The 10,423-nt window shown below is 41.9% G+C and overlaps 1 long non-coding RNA gene across 1 annotated transcript; it reads right to left on the bottom strand.

Moving 5' to 3' along the window:
• Window positions 1-5,340: 5,340 nt before the first annotated feature.
• LOC123278771 (uncharacterized) lies at window positions 5,341-9,081 on the bottom strand. Its single transcript, XR_006516333.2, has 3 exons — window positions 8,948-9,081; window positions 8,753-8,863; window positions 5,341-5,477 (listed from the first exon to the last, which is right to left on the bottom strand). It is a non-coding gene; the product is annotated as an uncharacterized lncRNA (long non-coding RNA).
• Window positions 9,082-10,423: the final 1,342 nt, after the last annotated feature.

Raw genomic sequence — 10,423 nt, 5'->3', positions numbered from 1 at the left:
CTGAGGCCAGACTTCAGGGTAGAATACTGAATTTAGTCCTCTGAAAAATAAAAAAAAAAAACCTTACTTTTAATTTGGAAATGCACATTTTTACTCCCTAATAGATATTTGTAATTACTAACATTTAAGTAACATGAATGGCTATTGCTGTGCACTCTTAAATGCCATAAAAAGGCTTTTGTCTTTGTACTGGGTTACGGTCCTTTGGGAAGATTCTCCCAGCTCACTGGTGAGCTCAGAAGCAAAGTGTGAGAGTGACCGCGTTGGTGTAGTAGTTTCCGGGGCACCTGAGAGGACAGGAGAACAAGTGGGCAGCCTCTAGAGAAGATTTGAGCCTCAGCCAAATTGCTCTATTTTTAGAAATCTTAACTTTTTAGAGCAGTTTTAGGTTCACAGCAAAATTGAGGAAGGTACAGAGATTTCCCACGTGCCCCCTGCCCCCACGCGTGCATGGCCTTGTCCACATCCCTCACCAGACGGGTACCCCAGTTACAATGAAGGCACCTCCATTGACACGTCACAATCACCAGGGTCTCTGACCACATCAGGGTTCACTCTGGTGTTGTCCATTCTACTGCTTGCATCTCTTCCGCTCTTTCCCTTTGGCACATATACTGCAAAAATCCTTCTTGTAAATATTTTTCTATGAACATGGGAGAGTTTTTCCAAGGTAGGGTTAAAAGAAGTGGGATGTCTGGGCCCCAGGGTGTGAGCATCTTAAATTTTCATAGCTAGTACTGAATTGCAACATACAGTGTCTACATCAATTTACCCTTGTACCATATGGGACTATCCATTTCACTATGGTCTCACCAGTGTTGCATGTTATCCAACCCTCTAGATTTTTACAGTATAATGCTTGACAGTATCAATTCCTTATATTAACCTGAATTTCCTTGATTACTACATATTTATTAGAACTTTTCTTTCTCTGTTAATTACCTCTACATTTTAACATTTTGTTAGACTTTTAATTATTGAGTTTCAGAAGTTCTTTGTACATCATAGATATTAATCTTTTATTAACGTTGCAAATATTTCATCTTGTCTTCAGGCTTTGTTAATGGTCTAGTTTATCATCCAGACACTTCTATTTAAGTAGTAAGGCTTGTCAATTTTTTTCTATGCCTGTGGATTTTGATCATTGATTGAAAGGATATTATTAATGAAATTTTAAACTGTGACTTGTGTTTTCTTTTGAAATTTCCCATATCTTCATACATGTTGTCCACCTTTTCGGGTCGAACAGGGTTTCTCAACCTTGAGGGTAACAGAAGAGAACACGAAATTCCCTGTTGAAAGCTACTGTCTCTTTACGCTTTATTTGTTGCTGTAGAAACTTTCCTGTTTCTAAGGGAGAAAGGAAAACACCCGTTTTTAGCATCTCTAACGTAAAGGAATTAGAGCATAGTTTTTCAAGCTCAGCAGTATTGATCCTTGGGGGCTGGATAACTCTTTGTGGCCGAGGCTGTCCTGTGCATTGTAGACTGTTGGGCAGAATCCTTTGCCCTCACTCACTAAATGCCAATAGGCGCCCCTCCAGCTGAGAAACCAAAGATGTCTCCAGAAATTGCACCCCGGGGCAAAACTGCCCCCCTGACGAGAACAACTACACTAGAGCCCTTAACACATTAATCTTAGTTATTTAAAATTTCCTGCTTGTTAGTCTATCCTTAATTCTGGTTCTTTTGATTTCTCCATGGGTTGTGTTTTCTTGCTTTTGCTTGTGTTTCATAATTTTTGATTGGATGCTGGACAATGTGTGTAGGACAGTAGTGTGTGGAAGGGCCCACAGTAGTGTATTAAGTTAAGAATATGCACTGTGACCTGACGAATGAGGAGGCATGAGCCACCCCCGTGGGTCAGTGGATGGCACCCTCAGCATCCAAGCTCCCACTCTGAGGAAGTGAAAACCCAGCATTGTCCTGACTGAAGGTGCAGTTTCCACACACTGACACAAAGGCAGTAAAGTAACAAGATTTGTAACTTACAGGTCCCAGGACTGGAGGGTGTGTGTGCAATGAGCCCAAAGGGAAGGACAGTCCTCTGGCCCAGGTCACGAGGGAGCAGGAGATAGAGAGCAGGGTAGCAAGCAGCTATCGCTTATGGGGTGCTTGGGGCAGAGCTCACTACCTTTTCATGGGCTCAACTCTAAGTGGTTATTTTAAAAGCTGAACCAGGAAAAAAAAAAAAAAGCAGGAACTTGTGGCAGAAATCCTAAGCTCAGGTCCTTATCTAAATGTCCAGACTCTGGGTGTGGGCAGGGTTGTCACACTATAAAACGGCTTGGCAGCAACGCAAAATAGCTGTTTCTCATCACAAGTAGACACTGAGAGATTTATATTTATTACGGGAAGTGGGCATGCTATTCTTCTGCTGGGCTGTTTTTGAGGGGTCTTGAGTCTATCCGGTCAGGAGTCATTGCGCCCTGGGTTTCAGTTTATTCTAGCGTTACCTTGTGATCTTGCGCTTTTGGTGGCGGCTGTTTTGCCAGAGGGTTTTCCCCATTGCTCCACCTTCAGCTGTAGACCCGCCCAGCGTGGCTGCATCTCAGAGAGGGTCTCTGCACGTTCCTGCCACTCCCTCAGAGATTCTACACTCGCACGATTGCCCACCTTGGCCCTGGTCAATTCATTAGAAAGTGAAGGTGAATTCTTCTTAACCGTTTGTGTGGCACCCAGATCCCTGTCCTTTGTGCTCTGCTACAGGTGCCCTGACAGTCTCTGCTGCAAGAGCCTGCCTTCCCTTAGATTTTAGGCTACTTTCTTGTCCTGTTATCTCTGCTCTCTGTGGAAGCAACAGAATGATTTTGTAGTTTATACGGATTTTTATTATTGTTAGGTTGGGAGTGATACTCATTTCCATTTTCTATTTCCCAGGCAGAGGTGGAGATCCCCTCTATCTTCTTCTAATATTTTAATATTTTATTTTTAGTTTGCAGATTTAATTTCATCACCATGTAGCCATGCAAATTCATATATTTATAACATATTTATTTACAAAATTAGTTTTTTGTAGTGGAGGAAAATGTATTTTCTGGATATGAAGGAATTCATGAGGGCATATGTTTTAATGAAATAATAACTAATATGTTTACTTACTTTTATGTAACTTCTATTTACAATTTTTTTAAAGATTTTATTTTTTTCCTTTTCTTCCCAAAACCCCCCGGTACATAGTTGTATGTTCTTCATTGTGGGTCCTTCTAGTTGTGGCATGTGGGACGCTGCCTCAGCGTGGTTTGATGAGCAGTGCCATGTGCGCACCCAAGATTCGAACCAACGAAACACTGGGACGCCTGCAGTGGAGTGCGCGAACTTAACCACTCGGCCATGGGGCCCTCCCCTCTATTTACAATTTTTAAACATACAGAGAATTTTGGAGAATGATATAAACCACTCATATATCCTCCATCTAACGTCAACAATTATTAATGTAGTACCACATTAAAAAAATCTTTCTTAATTTGTATACACACGTACACATTTTATTGCTAAAACATTTGATGGTCAGAGGCAGACATGACACTCCATTCTGCAATATTTCTTCATCAAATGTTGAAGAATTTAAAGAATGTGGTCTACATAACCACTTACCTTTGTGACACTCAAGAAAATCAGCACTTTCATAACAACATTTACTATCTGATCCATATTCAAATTACCCCAATTGCTCCAAAATATTTTTATAGCTGTGTTTCTGAACCAGAGTCCCACTAAAATTTACGCTGAACTCGATGGTGATGTCACTTTTGCCTCTTTTGATATGGAATAGCCTCTAGTCACTTTTTAAAATGCTATTGACTTTAGAAGAGTCCAGGGCTTGTTGAATGCCCCGCACTCTCAATTTGCCTGATTGTTTCCTCTTGATGCCATTTAACCTGTTCTTCTGTCCCCTGTATTCTGTGTATACTGAACGTTAGATCTGGAAGAACAGGTGCCAGCAAGGTTGCCCATAAAGGGCCAGGTGGTATATATTTTCAGCTTGTCGTTCGTACAGTCTCTGTCACAGCTACTCAACTCTGACACTGTAGCGTGAGAGCAGCCATAGACAATCATCCATGAATGGGTGTGGCTGTGCTCCAATAAATCTTTATTCACCAGAGCAGGCGGCTGCCTGCACTTGTCCTGCATGCTCCAGTTTGTCCACCCTTGGTCTGAAGGCTGGATTAGGTTTAGGTCAGACTGATTTGTCAATAATTCTTTATTCACCACAAATGGGATGTTGTAACTTCATGTCTTCTGAGGAGATATCTGATGTCAGGTTTCCCATAGTGGTGATGTTAAGCCTGATCATTTAAGTTCAGATGGTGACTGGCAGATCTCCATGTTGTAGATGTGCACCTTGGCCCTTGTGATGAACCAGTAATCTGAGGGGATTTTTGGGCTCTGTAGGACCAGCTTGTCCTCCAGCAGCCTTTCACCCCATGCTTTTAGTGGCCTCTTACTGGATATTGAAAAACCCATGATCTTCTAATTCTATCATATCTTTTACATTTAGAGCTGACATTTTATGTGTCACTATGGACTCATGGGTATTTTTATTTAATATTTTATAATCATTTACAGTCATTTTCCTGGACACTCAAATTGACGCAGATTTGGTCAGTGGGGCCCACAGGGAATTTCATGTAAGTGTTACTGCTCTGGATTTAGATTTCCTCTAGATTATATGCTGAGGATGCATAGATATCCATATATGAGTAATATGTATAGCTATAACTTACAAAATTTGCAGTAGCAATATACACCTTATCTCACAGCTCAGCTTGTAAAATGTAAGGATGTAGAGACTCTATTCAGAGGTTTCTGATTTTACTCTGAGGAAATATTCTTTTACCAGTAAGCTCTGTGAAATGAGGAACTGAATCTGTCTTGATCTGTGTGCAGCACATGGTGAGTAAAAAACATATATATTTTTGAATGAATAAATTTGTAAGCCTTAGAGATAGAGAGTGAAGAAGTTGAGGCAGGTCAGCAGGGAGACAAACTGTCCTAGTTGGCCTGTAACCCAAGTGTCTCATGGGCCAGAGGACTTTCAGTACTAAAACCAGGAAAGTTGGGCAACTGGATTAAATGTTTACATTACACGCAGTATTTGAACATTATTTTCCTCTCTGATGCTATTTTAAGAAAGCCCTCTAAGGCTCATTATCCGTGTAATGTATCTTCAACTTGAGGAACTTCCTTGCAGAAGAGGAGGTTGGAGCAGAGGGTTTCATCCAAGGCAGCTGGGGAATTGGGTCATAGCTCCTTGACTCTGTGGGAATGAGGTGAGCAAGCTGTATGGCCCAGAAGACCCCAATTCTCCAGCAACTGAATGTCAAACATTTCCTGATACTTTCTCCCACAATGGCACCATGAAGAGTTTCTTGTAACAAACATTAAAAAGTATTTTCTGTAATCTTTGCCCAAAGGATGACAGTTCAGAACTTTCCAGGATACAATGTCCTCGGTTTAGCTATTAATTTAATTCTCCTGAGAAAGAAGATAAAAAAAAGAGATAGTGTTAAAAGTTACAAGATTTGTACACTGAAACTATAAATCATTGTCAGAGAAGTCAAACGAGACCTAAATAAATGGAAAAACATCTTATTTTCATGGATCAGAAGACTTAACATACTTAAGATAGTAGTACGACCCCCCGCCCCAAGTTAATCTACAGGTTTAACAAAATCCTTATCAATATCCCAGTAAAATTTTTCTAAGAAATTGACAAGCACATCTTAAAATTCATATGGAACTTCAAGGGGTCCATAATATCTGACACTGTACTGAGAAAGAAGAACAAACTTGTAGAGTCAGTTCCCCAACTTCAAACTCACTACAAAGCCACCGTAGTCAAGAGAGATGAGTGCAACAGAGTCGAGAGTCCAGAAATGAACCCTTACGTTTATGAAGAAATTATTTTGACAAGAACACCAAGACAATTTGTTAGGAAAAAAAAATTGGTTCTGTTTTAAATGATGATGGGACAACTGGATATCCATATGCAAAAGAATATGGACCTCACACCATATTAAAAACCTCACACTTTAAAAAAAATTAATTCCAAATGGATCATATACATAAATGTAATAACTAAGACTTTAAAAGACTTGGAAGAAAAAATATGCATAAATCATTGTGACCTTGGTGGAGGCAATTCTTTTTAGATAGGACACCTAAGCACAAGTGAATAAAAAAGTAGATAAATTGGACTTCATCAAAATTAAAAGCTTTTCTGCATCAATGGCCACTATCAATTGATTGAAAAGCCAATGTACAAATGGGAGAAAATAATTGCAAATCATATATCTGGCAAGGGACCTGTATCCAGAACATATATAGAGTTCTTAAAACTGATCAATAAAAGAGAAATGACTCAAAAATAGGGGAAGGATTTGAATACATATTTCCCCAAAGGAGATATGCAAATGCCTAATAAGCACGTGAAAATACGCTCAACATCATTAGACATTAGGAAAATGCAAATCAAAACCATAATGAAAAATATTTCACATAAACTAAGGTATAAAATAAAACAATACCAAGTTTTGGTAAGGATGTGGGTGAATTGGAATCCTCATATATTTTGGTCTTGCTCCTAGTGGCAATGGGGAGTCATCTGGAGGATTTCTGTGCAAGGTGGTACATGATTAAATTTTTGTTTTGAGAAAATAACACTGAATTTTATGTGAAAAACTCATTGGAAGAGGGAGAAGAGTAGAGGAGAGATGAGTTAGGGGGATATTGCTATTAAGCCAAGGGAAGATGGGAGCTGGAATTAGGGAGGTGATCGAGACGGTGTCAACGAGACAGATTTGTAAGCACTGAGGGGAAATATTATCAGAAGTTAGCCATGGGTTGGTTTAGGGTGGAACAAGGTAGGGAGGAGGAGAATGTGAAGGATGTTCCAGGTCCTGAGTAGTGCAAGAAGATGTATGTAGACGCCATCCAAGGAGATGAGAAACCCTGAAGAGGACTGAGTTAGTGAAAAAGATGATAAGTTCTGTTATGACCATGCTGGGCTGCTTCCGAGATATCTAAGTAGGGATGTCAAGTAGGCAATCGGAGGTAGTGGTCTGGGGCTCGTGGGTCCTTCAGGGCTAGAGAAATATATTTGGCCATCATTTCCTTCTGCAGTGAGTCCCTGTGCACGAGACTGTCTTTGAGGCAGGCATAATATGAGCATAGACGTGTTTCTAGAACCAAGCCAGGTACGGTACATGCAACCTAAAGAAGATGAACAAAGCTCAGCTAGAGAGATGGAAAGATTCCCAGGGAGTGTTGAGACATGGAAGCCAGAGACAAAGAGAAGTTTCCTGATGGAGGCAGTAACCACAGCATCCAGTACTGCTGAGATGACCAAAAGATATTTATTCCATCCAGTGATATGAAGCTCTTTGGAGGCTTAAGAGAGAGCTTTTTTGGTTTCAGAAAGGAGGCAAATGGCAGTTTTGAGTGTATAGAGGAAAAAGAGGGAGGGATCAAGTGTATAACAATAATTTTTAATAAGAGAGAGACTTAGAATGTTGCAGTGAAGGTTACAAAGAAGCTGTTGAGATGGGAGACCGTGCAAGGACCAGAGACATAATGTATGAGCAATGATGTAAAGTTATGGAGAAATCAAGTGTCAGCAACCAAATACAGGCAGAGGGATTAGCCTCGAAATGTAGGAAGCACATTTTGTCTATCTGTGGGGACAAGAAGGAATGAGGAGAGAATGGACCAGATTTCAAATGCCTGGTGTTTTTGAGAGCACAAAGTTGACCTTGTTGCATCCTGCTGAGTTGATTTTCCCTGTGAAGAAGTTGGTAGGAACATGTGCTGGGAAGAGGGAAGAGTTAGAAAAATGAGAAATTTGAGGAGAGGAGTACTCAGGAAGGGGCAGTTGCAGAGGGTGGACCAGCAGGCGGAGGAGAGAAATACAGAGGCCTTGCCGGGCAGGGTGGGGGCTCATGGAAGTTGAGAGAAAGAACAAATTGGCTCAAATCTTCGCACAATTTATACAGACCCCATGAGTCTCACTTTCTTCACCTATCATATGGGAGCATCATAAAACTCACCTCCAAGTGCTGATGTGAAGAACATGCGAACAAAAATGTGAGAAGAGGGTTTGTAAACCTGAAAACACCAACGCTTGGTGTGATTCACCACGCTGGGATCTCTCCTATGCTTCTGGGATTTTCCTCCCTGGTTTTGCATTGTCTGTGTGTTTTGAAAATACCAGGTACAACTGCAGGCTTTTAAGGAAGTCTCAAATCCAAGTTAATGCTTATTTTACTTTCCCATTATGACTATATATCCCATGTATTTATTTTTTTATATAGAGGGGTGGCATGGAATGACTTGGGATAAAGGATGCTGCTGTGACTCTGAGTGCCTCGTGCATCACTGCTTCAGATCATTAGTTCCTGCTTATGGAGCTTACTATAGCATCTTTGTCTGCTTGTGAGTAAGTGTTTTCTATCTTCTCACCAAGGAAAATTAAAAAGCACATGGACCATGTGACACCAAACGGGTGCTCCACACGTGTGGGGAATGGGACCTCCATGTGCAAGAGTAAAGATGAGCATAGAAAGACAGTAGACAAAAGTGAGGGCAGAATGCCTTTCATGACAGGGGAGTGCCTGAATGAGTACAGGAGTAGACTAAGTGTGAGTCATTCTGGGGCATCTCCTCCTATATACCCAGGCTGCCCGGTGTGGTAGGCATGTGCTGCTCAAGCAGATCTGTTAGTGAAGTGCTCTGGGAGCAATGTGTGCCCTTACCACACTGTGTTTGTAGGCATCAGACACGGCCCTGCTGGAGAGCGTCTACTTCTCAGACTCAGCTGTGGTTTTCCTGACGCTTGCGAACCATTTCCTGTATTGCTCCTGGACCTGCAGAGGCAAAGCAGACTCTAGGTCAGCTCACTGGGAGGAGTGAGATGGTCAGAATCCTGAGTGGGTGTCACACAGTGGTACCTGCTGGCTGAGGAAGCAGTGCACCAGGAAGATGAAGGCTGTTGATGATGGTGAAGAGGTAGGCCATGACATGGGCAGCTGGTCCCACCTGCAGGATTCCCAGACACCACATGCAGCCCAAGATGAAGAGCTGAGCTGTAGCTTTAAATTTCAGAATCCTGGGGAGGAGTAAAAGTGAGGCTCCTCATGCACCTGGAGCAAGAAAACCAAGAGCATTTTCATCTCCACTGCATGGATGCCTCTGACTGAATAGTGACCATCTCGGATCTTACTGTCCATGATCCCCTAAAGAGAAATGCTCTTTGGGTCCAGAATGGTATTTCAACTTGAACTGAAGATGGTAGTGACTCCATAATGTGGCTTTCAAACAGATCATGATGTTTCATGAAGATCCCTAATTTCATTCAACCAACAGTGCTGAGGACATTCTGTGCACCTGGCTCTGTGCTGGGCCTTGGGAACTAAAAACAACAAACAGAAGATTTATGTTTTCTCAGCTCTTACCCTCTAGTGGAAGGACAAAAACAAACGGTCATCTATAACATTTGTGAAGTGCGAGGTACTTCTGCCCAGGTCCATCCAGTACTCTTCCCATCCTCACCTTTTCCATGGACTGACCCAGGGCATCCTTTGTCTAGAATAGAGGCCATTGATTCTGTGCAAAGCTGGGGAAAGCAAGGGACATCCCCAAGCTTATATTCCTGGGGATAAGGGTAAGGCCTTGCTGAGGCCGAGCTGAGTCAAAACGGGGAGGGCCAGGCACCGTCAGCATTCCCTTACAGAAAGGCATGATTAATGGGTGTCATCTCTAAAAAAGAATTGCTTAGCCAAGGTCACAATGATTTACACATATGTTTTCTTCCAAGACTTTTATCATCTTAGTCATTACACTCAGCTATATGATCTGTCTGGAATTAATTTTTCTAAATGGTGTGAGGTTTTTAATAAGGCGTGAGGTCCACATTCTTGTGCATATGGATATCCAGCTGTCTTATCATCATTTATTGAAAAGATGATTCTTTTCCTCAACTGACTACAGCTCATGGACTGGCTGCGTGTGTTTGTCAATAAAGCTTTACTGGCACCCAGCCACGCCCAGCTGTTTGTCTACTGTCCGTGGCTGCTTTTTTGCTACAACCACAGAGTTGACATTGTGACAGAAATTGGATGGCTCACAAAGCTGAAAATATTTCCTGTCTGGGCCCTTACAGAAGGCTTGCTGACCTCCGGCATAGCAGGCGCAGGATCTCGGAGACAGGCCTCATCCCCTTCCATTACGAGCACCACATCCTGAACATTAGTCCCTGACCCAGAGGTCCATCAAAATGTCAGATCTGCAGCTTCTATATTCAGAATGTTCCTGGCTGGGACGCAACCCAAATGTGCATTGATAGGAAAGAGGTAAACATGGTACAGCCATACTAGGGAATTCCCCAATCCTACACGCAGTATGAACCCATTTCTATAGCATGCAGG

Source organism: Equus asinus, chromosome 20 (assembly GCF_041296235.1).
Source record: "Equus asinus isolate D_3611 breed Donkey chromosome 20, EquAss-T2T_v2, whole genome shotgun sequence".
In the NCBI taxonomy this organism is placed as follows: Eukaryota; Metazoa; Chordata; class Mammalia; order Perissodactyla; family Equidae; genus Equus; species Equus asinus.
This window is presented reverse-complemented; position numbering and strand designations above follow the sequence as displayed.